Source organism: Pseudorca crassidens, chromosome 19 (assembly GCF_039906515.1).
Source record: "Pseudorca crassidens isolate mPseCra1 chromosome 19, mPseCra1.hap1, whole genome shotgun sequence".
Taxonomy (NCBI): Eukaryota; Metazoa; Chordata; class Mammalia; order Artiodactyla; family Delphinidae; genus Pseudorca; species Pseudorca crassidens.
The window spans coordinates 33,044,147-33,060,734 of NC_090314.1; the positions used below are offsets into that span (position 1 = coordinate 33,044,147).

The 16,588-nt window shown below is 41.9% G+C and overlaps 1 pseudogene; it reads right to left on the reverse strand.

The window, feature by feature from the left end:
• Positions 1 to 5,782: 5,782 nt before the first annotated feature.
• Positions 5,783 to 13,054, reverse strand: LOC137212596 (regulatory factor X-associated protein pseudogene; annotated as a pseudogene).
• Between the last annotated feature and the right edge of the window lie 3,534 nt (positions 13,055 to 16,588).

The following is a 16,588-nucleotide window of genomic DNA, read 5'->3' on the forward strand; positions in this document are numbered from 1 at the left end:
CTGGCCTGGGTGCAGGTAAAGTGGGTGTACAATAAGGGAGAAGTGTTCAAGAGAGGGGATGGGGAGCGAAGAGAAAGTGTTTTGGGAGGAATAAGCTGGAGTTTGCTTTGGGGATAGGGTGGGCAGCAAAAAGGAGGACAAGGTAAATGCTAATAGTGATCACTACCATTTATTGGGCACCTGCTGGGTGCTAGACAAGTCATAGATATCCTTATAATCTCTTATAATCCTTGTAAGCACTACAAGACAGAAGTCATTATATCATTTTACAGATGAAGGTCACGTATTTTATACAAAATAGGACTAGGATACTAGCTCAGGATTGCTTTATTTAATATTCTAATTCCCGCTTTTCCTGTAGTAATAGTAACAGTAATAGTAATTACTATAGTAATATAATAATAGTAATTCTATTCCTCCAGGACTCTTTACCCATTTCTTCTCTTTCACATTGCGTTGTTATTTCCATGAGAAGAAGGAAGACAGAAGAATGAGGAGGGTAGGAAATTAAGATTTATGTATTTAGCTATTTAGTACCTCATTTAATTCTCCCACTAAATCTTTGAGGTATAGTTATCTCATGGCACAAATGAGAAAACTGAGACTTAGAGAAACTAAATAACTTGCCAAAGGTAATGGTTATTGGCATCCAGACTATCTGATTCCAGAAGCAAAGCATTTCCTACTATAAAATGCTGCCCCACCTCCATGGGGAGCAGTTTCCAGGAAATGAACATTATGAAATCCCCTCTGACCTAGCTCTTGTGTGCGAGGTGACCTGACTCATGCCAGAAGGCTTGTAGAACTCTCCTTCCAGGCAGAGGAGTTTAAAAAGGCTGGGTTGCCAGTGAAGAACACCAGGAGGGGCATACTTTATGTGTATCAAATTCTATGCAGTAGATATTTACTAAGACCTACCTAAATACATTCCACTGTGGTTAGAGAATATACTTTGTATTATTTCAATCCTTTAAATTTATTGAGACCCAAATGTGGTCTGTCTTCTTATTGGTTACTATTTGCATGGTGTCTCCTTTTACTTTCAACCTATTGGTGTCTTTGAAACTAAAGTGTGGTTCTTGTGGACAGAATGTAGTCAGATCATGTTTTTTGTGCATTCTGCCAGTCTCTGCCTTTTAATTGGAGCATCTAATCCATTTACATTAAATTACTAAGAAGTAGGATTTACGTCTGCCATTCACTACCTATTTTTATGTGATATATCTTTTTTGCTCTTCAATTTCTCCATTACTGCCTTCTTCTGTGTTAAATATTTTCTAGTATACTCTTTTTATTCCTTTGTTATTTCTTCCAATTTTCTTTCTGCCCTCCTTCCTCTCCTCTCATTTAGGAACTCCCATCATGTGTATGTTGGTGAGCTTGTTGATGTCTCACAGGTGTTTGAGCCTCTGTTCATTTTTCTTTATTCTTTTTCTTTTCTGATTCACAGACTGAATCATCTCAATTGATCTGTCTCCTGATTCATGAATCCTCTCTTCTGCCTGATCAAATCTGCTGTTGAGCCCCTCTAGTGAATTTTTCATTTCAGTTATTGTACTTTTCAACTCCAGAATTTCCATTTGGTTCTTTTTAAAAAATAATAATAATTTCTGTTTCCTTACTGATACTCTATTTAAAGAGACCTCATTCTCATGCTTTCCTTTATTTCTTCAGACATGATTTCCTAATGTTCTTGGAACATATTTAAAATAACTGTTGTAAAGTATTTGTCTAGAAAGTCCAACATCTGTGCCTACTCAGGGACAGTTTCTGTTGATTTTTTTTTCTTATATGAGCCATGTTTTCTTGTTTCTTTGTATGTATCACCAATTGTCATCAATTTTTTGTTCAAAGCTGGACATGGACATTTAAAATAATACAATGTAGCACTGTGGACACCAGATTCCCCCCTTCCTAGGGTTTGTTGTTGTGGCTGTCTGTTGTTGTTATTTGTTTAGTGACTTTTCTGAATTAATTCCGTAAAGTGTGTATTCTTCATCATGTGTTTCTCTAAACTGTCTGCTTGGTTAGCTTCATGATCAGCTAATGACTAGATAAGGATTTCCTTAAGTGCCTAAAACCAGTAAGTTTCCCAGTGTTTTCCAAGGGCTTGGAGTTATTTGCAGACTATTGGTTTTTAAGACTACCATGGAGCTAGGGTGGGGGTAATGGGAAAAGGTCAAGTTAAAACCCCACAAAGCTTGCTGTTCTTACCAAGATTCAACCACTTTTTCTGAATAAGCATTTTTCTGAATTGTTGCAAGCTTTTTGCTAATTTACAGAGTTCTGAAAAAGTTGATCCTGACAATTTTTGCTAGTTTTCTTTTATGGAGGCAGAATTTTCAGGGGTCCTTATTCTGCCATATTACTTTTTCAATGTCAGTAGACACTGTAGTAATAACCCCTCTTTCGTTCCTGATTTAAGTAATCTGTTTTCTTTCTTTTTTCTTGATTAATCCATCTAATAGATTATTTATTTTATTAATTTTTTCAGAGAACCAGCTTTTGGCTTTAATTTTCTCTGTCTGCTCTTTTTTTCATTGATTTCTCCTCATATCTGTTATTTCCTTCTATTTACTTTTGGTTTAATTTGCTCTTCTTTTTCAAGTTTATTAAGCTGGAACATCAGATCATTATTGTTAAACCTTCTTCTTGTCTAATATAGGTGTTTAAAAATATAAATCTCCCTCTAAGCACTGTTTTAGTTATATTCCACAAGTTTTGATAAGTGTTTTCATTATCAATTTCATTCAAAATATTTTCTAATTTCCTTTATAATTTCTTCTTTGTAATTTCTTTGTAATTACGTATAAAGATATGGCTTCATTTCCCACTATCTAGTGCTTTCCAGTATATCTTATTGTTATTAATTACTAATATAATTCCATTTTAGTCAGCTCTACTATCTCAGATGTTTGTCTTTTGAAATATGTTGAGACTGGCAGGATGTTAATTTCAATATGATAATGAACTTGTCTATTTCTCACTTTGTATTTGTCCCTTTTTTCCCCCATGTATTGTGAAGCTTTATTATTAGGCACTATTATGCATTGAATTATATCCTCCCAAAATAGGGTGGCTCTAATGCTTTGGCAGCCAACATAAGCAAAATATATGTTGAAGTCCTAACTCCTGATTTAGACATACAGTTTTGGAGGTATAATCAATTAAGATGGGGTCATTACGGTGGGCCCTAATTCAACATGATATAGGAAAATGCCATGTGAAGACAAATTCAGATGCCACTGAAGGCACAGATTGAACTGCTGTAGCTGCAAGCCAAGGGACACCAAAGATTGCCAGAAAATCCTCATAAGCTAGGAAGAAGCAAGAAAGCCTTTCCTACAGATTCCAGAGGAAGCGTGGCCCTCCGATACCTTGATTTCAGACTTCCAGCCTCTAGAACTGTGAGAGAATAAATTTTTGTTTTACATCTCCTAGTCTGTGGTACTTTGTTATGGCAACGCTAGGAAACTAATACAAGTACGTACACATTGCATGGTATAGCTTTCTAACGTGTTAATTTCTTTTTTTTTTTTTTTTTTTTTTTGCGGTACGCGGGCCTCTCACCGCTGTGGCCTCTCCCGTTGTGGAGCACAGGCTCTGGACGCGCAGGCTCAGCAGCCACGGCTCACGGGCTCAGCCTCTTCGCAGCATGTGGGATCTTCCCGGAACGGGGCACGAACCCGTGTCCCCTGCATGGGCAGGCGGACTCTCAACCACTGTGCCACCAGGGGAGCCCTAACGTGTTAATTTCTATTTCTCTGTGTCTTTATGTTTAAAGTGTGTCTCTTGTATACTGAACATATTTGGGTCTTGCTTTTTATGCAGTCTGACAAGCTCAGCCTTTTAATTAGTGTGTTTAGTCCATTTGTATTTAACGTACTTATTGATTTTAAGTCCACCAAAATGCTACTTGTTTTTTGGTTGTCTCTTTGTGTTTTTTTTCCTATGTTCCTCTTTTCCAGTCTTCTTTTGGACTAATCCAATATGCTATACATTTCATTTTCATTTCCTCTTATTGGCCTTTTGCCTATACTTCTATTTCTTTCTTTTTTTAACTTTTTATTTTATATTGGAATATAGTTTTTTTTTCCAAAGGTCAATAACTGGACTTTAATGAATAATTCTGGTAAAAGCGTTTGTGCACAGATATGCAGGTATAAAACATATATCAAAAATGAACAAAAAGAGGGCTTCCCTTGTGGCACAGTGGTTAAGAATCCGCCTGCCAATGCAAGGGACACAGGTTCGAGCCCTGGTCTGGGAAGATCCCACATGCCGTGGAGCAACTAAGCCCGTGTGCCACAGCTACTGAGCCTGCACTCTAGAGCCCGTGAGTCACAACTACTGAAGCCTGTGCACCTAGAGCCCATGCTCTGCGACAAGAGAAGCCACCGCAATGAGAAGACCACGCACCGCAACAAAGAGTAGCCCCTGCTCGCCGCAAATAAAGAAAGCCTGCGTGCAGCAATGAAGACCCAACGCAATCAAAAATAAATAAATAAATATAATGAACAAAAAGATTCCTTCTCTCCTTAAGTACATCTTAGAACAGCCATGACTAAGTTTAACTTGATATATGTTTCAGAGTTTAAAACCCAAGAAACTAACAAATTTTTGCGCAAGTTTAACTTGAGGCATATGCATTTATTGTCCTAACACTGGAAATACTTTCTTGACATTTGATTTGATACTCTTATTGGTAAGCTTTGCCTTTTAAAAGTTTTCCTGGGAGAAAATACAAGAAAAAGGTATCTATCCAGATTACCCATCACTCTTTGAACATTACTTAGGAATAACACAATCTTAAAATAGCTCAATTTTGAAAAACACTGAGAAAATGCTGGAGTGTTACTCTTACACTTAGGATCTCTTTTTGAAAAAGAAATGAGTATAAAAAAGTAATTTTGTCCTGACATTGGTGGGATGAGACACATTTGTACTGTTCACAAATTCTACACACAGGACTGCCTGTTTTAAATAAGATCAACACAAATAGGGAACAAGAAGTAGAGAAGCCAACTTTAGGAGATGCATTCATTCCAGGGTACTTGGTTAATGCCTCTCGGGTTTTACCAGCGTATCTCTGAAAGGAGATGCACATCCTAATCTCACAGCTATTTAACAGTGATCACTTTCCTTATACACAGAAAATATGCTTACCTCTTTGACAGCTCCAGTCTTGACTGCAAAGAAAAGGTTATTACAAGAACCCAATTCTAGGTGCCCAACTACATTTTATCATCACAAATAGCTCTCAGTGTTTCTAAACAGGAGGATTATTGGCATTGCGTGTAACATAATTTTTAGTTGTGGGGGACCATTCCAGACACTTAGCATTCCTGTCGTATTCACTAAAACCCAGCAGTTTTCAAGGTCGCTGTGACAAGCAAAAACATACCCATATGTTTCCAACTGCCCCTTAATGAGAATCACTGAGATCCAAGATTAAAATCTATTAACTTCCTGACTCCCACAGAAAGCAACTACTTCATTACCTTCAATAACAATGACTGAAGAGGAACACATTGTTTAAAAAAACATTGTAATTAAATATGACTTTGGAAAGATAAGCTGATTTCTTCACATCCACAGTGATCTGAAAGGATTAGATGCACAATGTGCAAAACTTATCGTCCCCAAATGGACACATACAGTGACAGGAAAATGACTGTTTACCTTCTACTGGCAAATCTTACCCCATTTATCTTTAGTATAAAAATATGTCCACCCACTACAATAAGATAAAAAAACGTATAGATCTTCTTGATAAATTCCCTCACACTGATGTTCCTGGAAACTGCTGTTGTCTTTGCTCCAAAACTTGCTAATATAATAGTTGTTGCTGTTTCTGTAAAAACTGCACCACTTCTGGACTTCTTAGTAAGAAGTCTTTTTTGATTTAACACTTGTTCTGAAAGAGTAGGTCTTGCAGGTTGATCCCCAAAAGATCCTGTTCTCTGTTTAACAGTAGAGAGTATATTATCTGCACTTTCCTCAAGTTTGACGTTTCCCGCGCTGCCAGCCTGGGCGGCCGCACTGCAGTTCAGGGCTTGGTCACTTTTCTTCTTCTTGTGCTTATCCTTGTACATCTTGTTGCGATGTTTCTTGCACATCCACGGCTTGCGCTGTTTGGCCACCTGGCTCGTGGTCTCGCTGCAGCCCTCGTAGGTGCAGGTCTTGCTCATGAGGCCCCCGCCGCTGCCCCTGCCTCTGCCCCGGCCCCGGGTTCCCGCACTGCCGCCCTCTCCCCCAGAGTGGGTCTCCTCGTCCTCCAGATCCTCCAAACTAGCCGTGCTCTCGCCTCCCCCCGGGGTCCGAAGTGTCCAGCAGGTCTGTCTCACCTTCCCTCGCCTCCTCCTCGCCATCCCCCGCCACTTCGCACAGGTACCGAACGGGCTTGCCAGCCCTGGCGCTGCCCCCCCAGGGCCGGAGCCTGCCGCAGGACACATTTCGGCCGCAGCCGCGTCCTGCTCTCCACAGGGGCGCATCACCAGCAGGGTAAACTGTGAGGCCGCAGCCGGGACGGGGGCTGGAGCCAGGGCCTGGCCGGGGGCAGGGGCGGGGGCCCCGGGGCGGAGCGCCCCGCTAGCGGCGCCGGCCCCGCGCCCTCGGCGACAGCCCGCACCTCCGTGCTGCTGAGACCCGGCGAGGGTCCACGACCCCAACCTTTCAGCACCTGCCGGTCCCAAGTGCACTTAGCAAACCAAGACCCGGGACCCGCGAGAGGAAAAGGGGCTGGAATATAGTTGATTAACAATGTTGTGTTAGTTTCAGGTGTACAGCAAAGTGATTCAGTTATACATATACATGTATCTATTCTTTTCCAAATTATTTTCCCATTTAGGTTGTTACATAATATTGAGCAGAGTTCCCTGTGCTATACAGTAGGTTCTTGTTGGTTATCCATTTTAAATATAACATTGTGTACATGTCAATCCCAAACGCCCTAACTATCCTGTCTTTCAGTTACATTTCTGGTGGTTGTTCTAGGGATTATAATTTGCATCCTTAACTCATCACAGTCTATTTAGAATGAATATATTAAATGAATGAATATGTAAAATATGAGAATCTTATTACATTAAAATTTTGTTTACCGCCTCTTTTGCTATTGTTGTCATGTATTTTACATAGACATACATAATAAACCCCATACTATCGTGAAAGTCATTAACAAGGAAGTCATTAGACTAGGGTGGCTCTAACGCTTTGGCCCCCAAAGTAAGCAAGCCACAACCTAAGCCAGAGTCAATTTCTATAAATGCCTCAAGGGTAAAAAATCAACACTTGAGGACAGCCAATCACAAACAGCCAACTAGGCTTTCCCAGATAATGCAACTGCTCAAGCTAGAGCCAGTTAAATAATGTCCTTGCTTTGTTCCTGCGACTGCTCTGTAAAAGCCTTTTCCCTTGGCTCCTGACAGTAGAGTGCCCTCTAACCAGTTTCAGTTTGGCACTGCCTGATTCAAATCAATGTTCGCTCCAATGAACTCTTCAAAAGTTTAATGTGCCTCAGTTTATCTTTTAACAGTATTATATTATTACATTTACTTTATGTTTTTATAAATTTATTTATTTATTTTTGGCTGTGTTGGGTCTTTGTTGCTTTGGGTCTTTCTCTAGTTGTGGCGAGCTGGGACTACTCTTCGTTGCAGTGTGCGGCCTTCTCATTGCGGTGGATGCATGGGCTCTAGGCGCAGAGGCTTCACTAGTTGTGGCACACAGGCTCAGTAGATGTGATGCACAGGCTTAGTTGCTCCCTGACATGTGGGGTCTTCCCGGACCAGGGCTCGAACCCGTGTCCCTTGCATTGGCAGGCGGATTCTTAACCACTGCGCCACCAGGGAAGTCCCCATTCTGGGTGATATATTTTAAGAAGTCTGGATTACATTGTCTTCCTTTAAAGGGTATTGATTTTTGTTCTGGTAGGTAGTTAAATTACAGGTATATCCTTTTGGCCATTTTAACCTTGGTTTTATTCTTTATTAGAGTGGGTGTATTTCAGTTTGGACCTTTTTTTTAAAAAATAAGTTGATTTATTTATTTTTATTATTATTTATTTATTTATTTTTGGCTGCATTGGGTCTTCGTTGCTGCACGCAGGCTTTCTCCAGTTGGGTAGAGTGAGGGCTGCTCTTTGTTGTCGTGCGCGGGCTTCAGTAGTTGTGTCACGTGGGCTCAGTAGTTGTGGCTTGTGGGCTCACTAGTTGTGGCACACGGGCTTAGTTGCTCCACGGCATGTGGGATCTTCCCTGACCAGGGCTCGAACCTCTGTCCTCTGCATTGGCAGGTGGATTCTTAACCACTGCGCCACCAGGGAAGCCCCATGATAACATTTTTAAGTGAACAAAGCAACTTGCAGAAGAGTATATACAATTTGATCCTGTTTCATTTAAATTTATTTGTGTGTAGAAAGAGGTTATACATCAAAATGTTTAGTTATTTGTGGGTAAATGTATTATGGGCATTTTTCTTCTTTATCATTTATGCATTTTCTAAATTTTTACAATGTATATATTGTTTTTAAGAAGAAAAATATATAATTTTTAAAATGAGTTGAATGATATGAACAAAAAGGAGTTAATGTTAGAAATAGGGAAGATGGTTGATTTTTATCAACTTTATTTCCACAGAAGAATGATGGTTCATGACATTAAGCAAAATGTTATTACATTAAATTAGAATCATACTAATCTTCTCATAATGTGCCCCCCCCGCCCAAAAAAAGAAAGTAGTAAGTGAACAGTATTTTCTATAGTTTACCCTTCTTCTATAGGAAATGGCCGGGTATGCCTCTTATATACCAGGAGCTTTGTATCAATTTTTTAGGAACCTTCACAACTCTGAGTTTGCATTCTCCTTCAGCTCCCCGTTTCTTCGGAGCTGTTAAGTGACTTGTCCAAGTTCCTATGACTTTTATATGAGACATCTGTTAAAAACAAACAAAAACAAACAAACAAAAAAACCCCAACAACCTACATTATAAGATTCCGAAATACACACTTAAGCGGCTTAAGATTCTTGTTGGGATAGCACAGTGGTCAAAGACACCAACACCAACTCTGGAGCTCAGAATAGCTGGTTTCAAATCCCAAATCTGCCATTTATTCTGTGTGTCTTCTGGACAAATTACTTGGCTTCTTGGTGCCTCCGTGTGTTAGCCATAAAAGGGAGGCAACTTGACTTAGGGTTTCTGTGAGGATCAAATGAGTGAAGGTATGTAAAGCACTTAAAACAGTAAGAACTCAGTAACTGATAAAGGTCAGCTGGAGCGCAATGTCACATCCATTCTCTTCCATCCTACGAGCCAGATCATTGCTCAGATGCAGTATTGTGACTGGAAAGCAGGGCTCCAACTCTGCTGATCTATTGTTCTCAGCTCCTGTCTGCCAGGGAGCCCTCAGTAGTTTAAATCGCCATGGCCTCTGAGGGTGTGCGCCCTGCCAAAAGCCACCTTGAGGGTATGATCAGAGCGTTAGTATACTCCTTCAGTTAAATGAGCCAAAAGCAATTCTCTAAAGTTGGAGTTTTTCATCTGAGGTCCTTGGATCTCCAGTGTTACCAAGGTATTTAAAACTGTGTTTGTGGCTGTCCTTCAAACCCACACAGTAAAATCAGGGACATTATATTATAGTTGTACCTCATTTGGAAACAAAGATGGTATCTCCACTTTGTCCACCAAACTTGGCTGTTTCCAGAAATTAAATCTGGAATTCAAAATAGAAGATTAGCCCTATTTTTATCACTGTCATTACTGTGATTATTTGACTAGCCTTCTCTAGATTGTTGCCCAAAAGGAGATCCAAAGAGGGTTGGCAGACTGGCAGTTTTAATGCAATAAGTGTTTGGAAATCCAAGGGTTTTATAAGACAGCATTTGTTTTAAAAAATGGGAAGGGGGAGCATGTTACCTATATTTCTCCTATTTCTATATTGTTGTTAAAAATCTCAATATGACCATGCATGACACATCATACATTTGGATTTATATGGAAGGGGAAAAAAAAACTAAAACTATTTCACTGGTTATTATCATAAAGAAATTAAAAAAAAAAAGCAGCAAGACCCTTATGTTGCACACAGAGCAGCTCATTCTAATTATCTATTAAGAGGCCAAAAACACATTCTGGAACTCAATTGTGCTTGGCTTTTTGTACCTAATGATTTTGCAAGAGCTCATTCTTAAGAGATTTAGCTCCAAACCTTTTGCTCAGCTCCTAACAGTGGAATTTTGTTTTGTTTGTTTCTTCTTGCTCAGCTACTAACCACGTGATGGGGAGGTGGGACCCTGCACGTTTGGCCACACCCCCTCAGCTGCTGGCAACTGGCCACTGCCAGGTCTGGATGTCTGCGGAGGCACCGTGATTGAAGCCCTGGGTCACATTTCCTTGGTGTCCCCCAGGCTCTCCGCCCCCACAGAGGGTTATGCTTTTGGACAATTGCAGATCCCTTATTCTTTCCCCCGTCGCCTGGGGGAACTGTGGAGCCTCAGAAAGACAGAAACATCTCTGACGGTCAAGGTTTGCTGTACATTTCTTACTCCACGCTGGAAATCCATCAGGGCCTGTATCACTAAGCTGCTTCTGCATCTTCTCTCCCCGCGCCCACCCCAACCCTACAACTTCTGTCCTTCCTGTTGCCCAGTAGTTCTACTTTCTGATGTTTTCCTAAGTAACATTCCTACTGATACCATATCCCTTTAAAACCTACTACAAAATTATACAGGTATGGCATGCTTGTGGCAATACATTTACAGAGAGGAAGGATTAAAACAGTGAAAAGCCCCCGTCCATCAGTCCCTCTGTGCAGAGGTGACCACTATTAAGTTTCACAGAAGTCCTTCCAGAATATTTTTATCCATATCCTGTATCAGGAACCTCTTTTCTAATGCAAATGGGAAATATACTCTATAAATATATTATGTGTTACAATTTGCATTTTCACTTAATACTACATCTATGTCTTCCCTGGAATCTTCTACTGCTGGGGAGGTGGTAGAGCTTAGTGGTTAAGAGGACAGACTCTGAAGCGGACAACCTTAGATCTGGACCCCGGCTCCTTCATCTGCTAGCTGTGTGATCACAGGCAAGGGACTTAACCTCTGTGCCTCAGTTTGCTCTTCTGTAGAAAGGAAATACTAACAGTTCCTATCTCATGTAAATGAATTAACACATGTAAAGTGCTTAGAAAAACATCGGGCCCAGAGCTGTCGTCATCACCTCTATTCTCCAAACTTCCCTGTCACGATCTTCTCATCTCCAGCCGTGGGTCTCAGTCTGGGGCCCCTCCTAGGCTATGAGGATGACCGGGCCAGCATGGTGGTAGGGCTGCTCAGAGCCGCTCAGGCCATGCTGGGTCCATTTCCTGCTCCTGAATGAACTGCTGTGTCATGAAACAGTGTCCAATGTGTGAGGTACCCAAAGGGCTCATGGCATCCTGTGTGCCAAGACTTGGATCCCCACAGCTTTGGGCCAGCCAGAACCCATGGGTGGTCACCTCTGGCCCCTAACAGCGTCATTTTCTTCTCCCAGTATGCCCTACCAATATAATTCTCTATGTGAGCCCCTGTGTAAGAAAGGTCACAAAGCACTGCTCACAGCACTCACTGAATGTATCAGTCCTGGCCCAGATAAAACATTCGGCCTCTGAAAGCCCTAAGCCAGCCCCCAGTTGCAGTAGCTGTGTCACTCCCTTTTTCCTCTGCAATGAAAGCCCCCAAGAGAACGCTTCACAGCAGAGAGCAGGTGCAGTCAAGCAGAAGTTCCTTTGAGTAGTCTGATGGGCAGGGCAGTGCCAGCGTTCCGCCTGTGTCCTCCTCTGCCTCAGTACTTGGCAGAGCTTCCTGTGCACGCGTCCCCTGTTTGGTTGGGGTTTGGTTAATGCAACTTCCGACACAGCAGGTCTGGGGTGGGCGGAGACCCTGCATTCCTAATCAGCTCCCAGGAAGGGGCCGCTGCTGATGTGCGGACCCACGGAGCAGCAAGGTCTTGCCTTAGCCTGCTGAACCCTTTCCCTCAGTGTTTGAAACCCAGGAGCCAAGAGAGTGGTTTGTGCCATTGACCCTGAGGCTGTATCTCAGCGAAACCGACCTGGTTCAGTGGAAACTTGCTGGCTGAGATGTGTAACCAACACAACCAATGCCTTTGGACTCTGTTATGATGCGTTTGTTTTTTAAAAGAAAAAAATTCAGACATTACCTTATAGCCACATTTCATACAGTAAAACCCTCCCCAAACCCTGCCCCAATCCAGTCACTTAACACGTGGGGTAGCATTACTGCAAGGTTAACAAATTTACCAGCCTGTGTGTCCTGCAGAGCAAACTGCCAATCCCCTTATATCCCAAATGCATTTTTTCTGCGGTTTCATTATACTTATGTTCCCATAATCTCTCACTGGTTCATCTCCGAATGACTTGTCCATTAACTGGAACAAAACAAAACAAAACAAAAAACCACCTGAGTTGTTTTCTTAATATAACCACTTTGAAAGTGGAGATCATGTGTTCTAAGTGGCTAGAACCCTGGGAGAAAAGCTGTACCACTCAAACATTAGAATAAGACACAACACTTCGGAGATAATGGGTGGATGCGCAGAAATCTCCAAGCCTCCTATTCTAAAAAGCATCACTGATGAGAATTAGACGACTGACTTCCTCCTACCTGCAAGAGGAAATTAGAGAAAATCTAAACATGACAAATATGATATGAAACATGACACAAGTTATTTCTAACAGGTGAAAATAAATTAAAAATAAGGGGGTTCAAGTGCTACCAAAAATTTGGAGCAAGTCACATAATGGAAACATAAATGATAACTAATGTCTCATCAAGCGCTTACCATGTGCCAGGGCCTGTGCTAAAATGCTTTACATGCATTAGTATCTCACTCAGTCCTCACCACACTCCTATTGGCGGATATCGTGATGAGGAAAATCGAGGCTCGGAGAGGTTAGATAATTTGTCTTATGAAAAAACTACTAAGAAGAGTATAAGGCAGAACTGTACCTGGTTCATCAGACGCCAGCACCCATGTTCTAACCACAAGCATCTCTGTTATTTCACCTATGCTGAGTCTGCCGTTTCAGGGTAAAATGGAGGTTGGGCTTCATTATTCCAAAGGTGGCTTCTGGCTTTAACATTTTGTGACCCTACAATGACCGAAGATTGTATGCTTAGATTCCAGTAAAGACTCACAGGTCAGGGCTTGCCTGGTGGCGCAGTGGTTGAGAGTCCGCCTGCCCTGGTCCGGGAGGATCCCACATGCCGCGGAGCGGCTGGGCCCGTGAGCCATGGCCGCTGAGCCTGCGCGTCCGGAGCCTGTACTCCGCAACGGGAGAGACCACAGCAGTGAGAGGCCCGCGTACCGCAAAAAAAAAAAAAAAAAAAAAAGACTCACAGTTCAGACCGGAGCTTTATTTCTCCCTTGAGTCCACTGAGACACGGAAGAGATGATATTCTCCTGGCTGATCCATTCCCATGGGGGTGCCTGGACTGTTTAAAGAGCTGCTCACTGTAACCCCACTCTCATTTAGGCAGTGAATCTTTAGAATGAACATCTTAAAACAGGATACCTAAATATAACTTGAAAGTGAAATGAATCCACCATAAAGAATATCCTATGCTAATACTCAGTAGTGACTTTTCTTTCTGAAGTTTAAGTTGGAGTTTACTTCATTTTTATTTTTTTATTTAATGGGGCCGCGCTGCGTGGCACGGAGGATCTTGGTTCCCTGACCAGGGATAGAACCCGTTCCCCCTGCAGTAGAAGCACAGAGTCTTAACCACTGGACCGCCAAGGAAGTCCCAGAGTTGGAGTTTATTATTATTATTATTATTATTTGGCCACTCCACACAGCTTGTGGGATTTAAGTTCCCTGACCAGGGATCGAACCCAGGCCCTTGGCAGTAAGAGCAAGGAGCTCTAACCTCTGGACCGCCAGGGAATTGGCCAGAGTTGATTAATTAGCTTCTTTTGAGTCTTACTAAAGTCTTTAGACCAATACTTTCTGAATGTAACATTTTCAAGCATTACTTTAACATTTCATTATAAATCTAAGGGTGGGTTAGTCTCATTCTACAAATGAAGACACTCACCCTTTGTCACCCAGCTCAGATGAGGACGCAACTCGGATTTCAAAACCCGTTTTCTTTCCACTGTGACAGCAGTTCTCCAGATGTAGTCTGTGGACTCCTGCAGGTCCTCTAGATGCTTTTGGGGGGGTCTGTGAGGTCAAAACTCCTAAGACATCATTTGTCTTTTCACATCTTGATGTTTGCAATGATGGTGCAAAAGCAACAAACTGCCGCACTTGAGCACCAATCTAGTCAGTGGTGTCCTTGGCCTCACTCACAGTAGGAAAGAAAAAAAAAGCCAGTTGCACTTAAGAATGTCCCTGATGGAGCAGAGACGATTGTTAGTAAGTCGTGACCCTTAAAGGCACAGTTTCCACAGCATACCGCAGTACGGCAGTTGTCTTAAGAAAAACCACTCGTGCAACTGGTCCCATTGTGAGCCGGACTGCCCCATTTTTCAGGGAACACCAGTGTTACTTGAAATAAGTACAGACAGAAAATCAGTGGTCATTCTGACATGGGTATTGGCAGACATTGTCTTGCCAATGAATGAAGTGAGCCTCTCACTTCAAGAACAACTGACAGTGTTAGCTGCCAATGAAAAAATTTGAGCTTTCAAGCAAAAATTAGAATTTTGGAAAACTCCTATCTGCTATAGTGAGCTGATAGCTTCCCACTACTTAGACTTTTCTGATGAGATGAGGTGCTTGGCAGTATTAATAAGTGTAATTTTAAAATACTGCATAATTAAATGTGTCAGGATTTGAAAGATGGCAGATATCCAGCAACCCTCCCAACAAGGTCTGATCACAACCCAGGGGGTGAGGGTATTGCAGACTCTTCCTTGGGGGCTCTATCTCAGCCCTAGGGATTGCGGCTGCCCCTCATATATGACTCCAGCCCCTGCTATAGTTAGTAGTTCTCTGGTTGAATTACCGTGTGGTCTCTCTCTCTCCTGATTGGATTGAGGCTGATACAGCTGGCCTTGCAGGCAAGCGCTGACATCAGTCACCAGGGAAGAAAACCAAACCAGAACAGTCACTGCTGTGAAGGGAAGAGAGCAAGGAGAGGGGCACGACCAACCACCCTCCTCATCTTTGTCAACAGCAAGAGCTGTCTATTTGACACGGAGGAGGGCGGGGATGCGCTTTGAAGGAGAAAGTTTGGAACAGCTGCTTTTAGATATAAATAAAGAATTGAAAGTTAGACTCAAGGGCTTCCCTGATGGCGCAGTGGTTGAGAGTCTGCCTGCCAATGCAAGGGACACGGGTTCGAGCTCTGGTCTGGGAAGATCCCACATGCCGCGGAGCAACTAGGCCCGTGAGCCACAACTACTGAGCCTGCGCGTCTGCAGCCTGTGCTCCGCAACAAGAGAGGCCGCGACAGTGAGAGGCCCGCGCGCCGCGATGAAGAGTGGCCCCCACTCGCTGCAACTAGAGAAAGCCCTCGCACAGAAACGAAGACCCAACACAGCCAAAAATAAATAAATAAATAATTTTTTTAAAGTAAAATAAAATAAAATAATTTTTTAAAAAGATTTTTAAAAAAAGAAAGAAAATTGGACTCAAATAGTACCTACATCTCCAGCAGGCTAGTTCTTTCACCAGTGCAAAGAGTTTTCGTGACATCATCCCTTCAGAACAGTTAAAGGACTAGGGAGTGAATGATCCAACCGGTTCAGGTTTGGAAGTAGCTTAAAAAATAGTTAACAGGTGATGAAGTTACCATCACAGTGTCCAAGATGAGGACAGCAAAGAGGAGACCAATCATATCAGTGATGTGAGTTGAACGGGAGAGCTTGAAGGTTTCACAAGAAGAGGAAAAAGACCCAGTGTGAAATTGGACCAAGTCAGGGGTCAGAGTCTTTCTATATAGAGTTGAACAGCTGAGAGCTAAAACAGTTTAGAACTTAACAGTGACCACGGTCACTGCAGCATTATTTACAATAGCCAAGATGTGGAAACAACCTAAGTGTCCATCCATGGTATGTATCATGTGGTAATACATACCATGGAGTATTATTCAGCCTTAAAAAAGGAAATCCTGCCTATGTGACAACAGAGATGAACCAAAGGGCATTATGCTAAGTGAAATAAACCAGTCACAGAGGGACAAATACTGCATGACTGCACTTACATAAGGTATCTAGAAAAATCAAACCCATAGAAGCAGAGAATGGTGGTTTCCAGAGACTGGAGCTAGCGGAAACAGGGAGCTCTTGTTCAAGGGGTATAAAGTTTGTTATGCGAGATGAATGCATTCTAGAGATCTGCTGTACAATATAGTTAACAATACTGTATTGTGCACTTAAAATTTTTGTTAAGAGGGTACAAAACAAAAACAAAACAAAAACAAAAAAAAGTGTATGGAAACTTTCGGAGGTGACAGATATTTATTACCTTGATTGTGGTGATGGTTTCACAACTGTGTGCATTTATCAAATTGAATAAATATGTGCAGTTTTTGGTATATCAGTTATAACTCAATAAAGCTGTTTTTTAAAAATTTT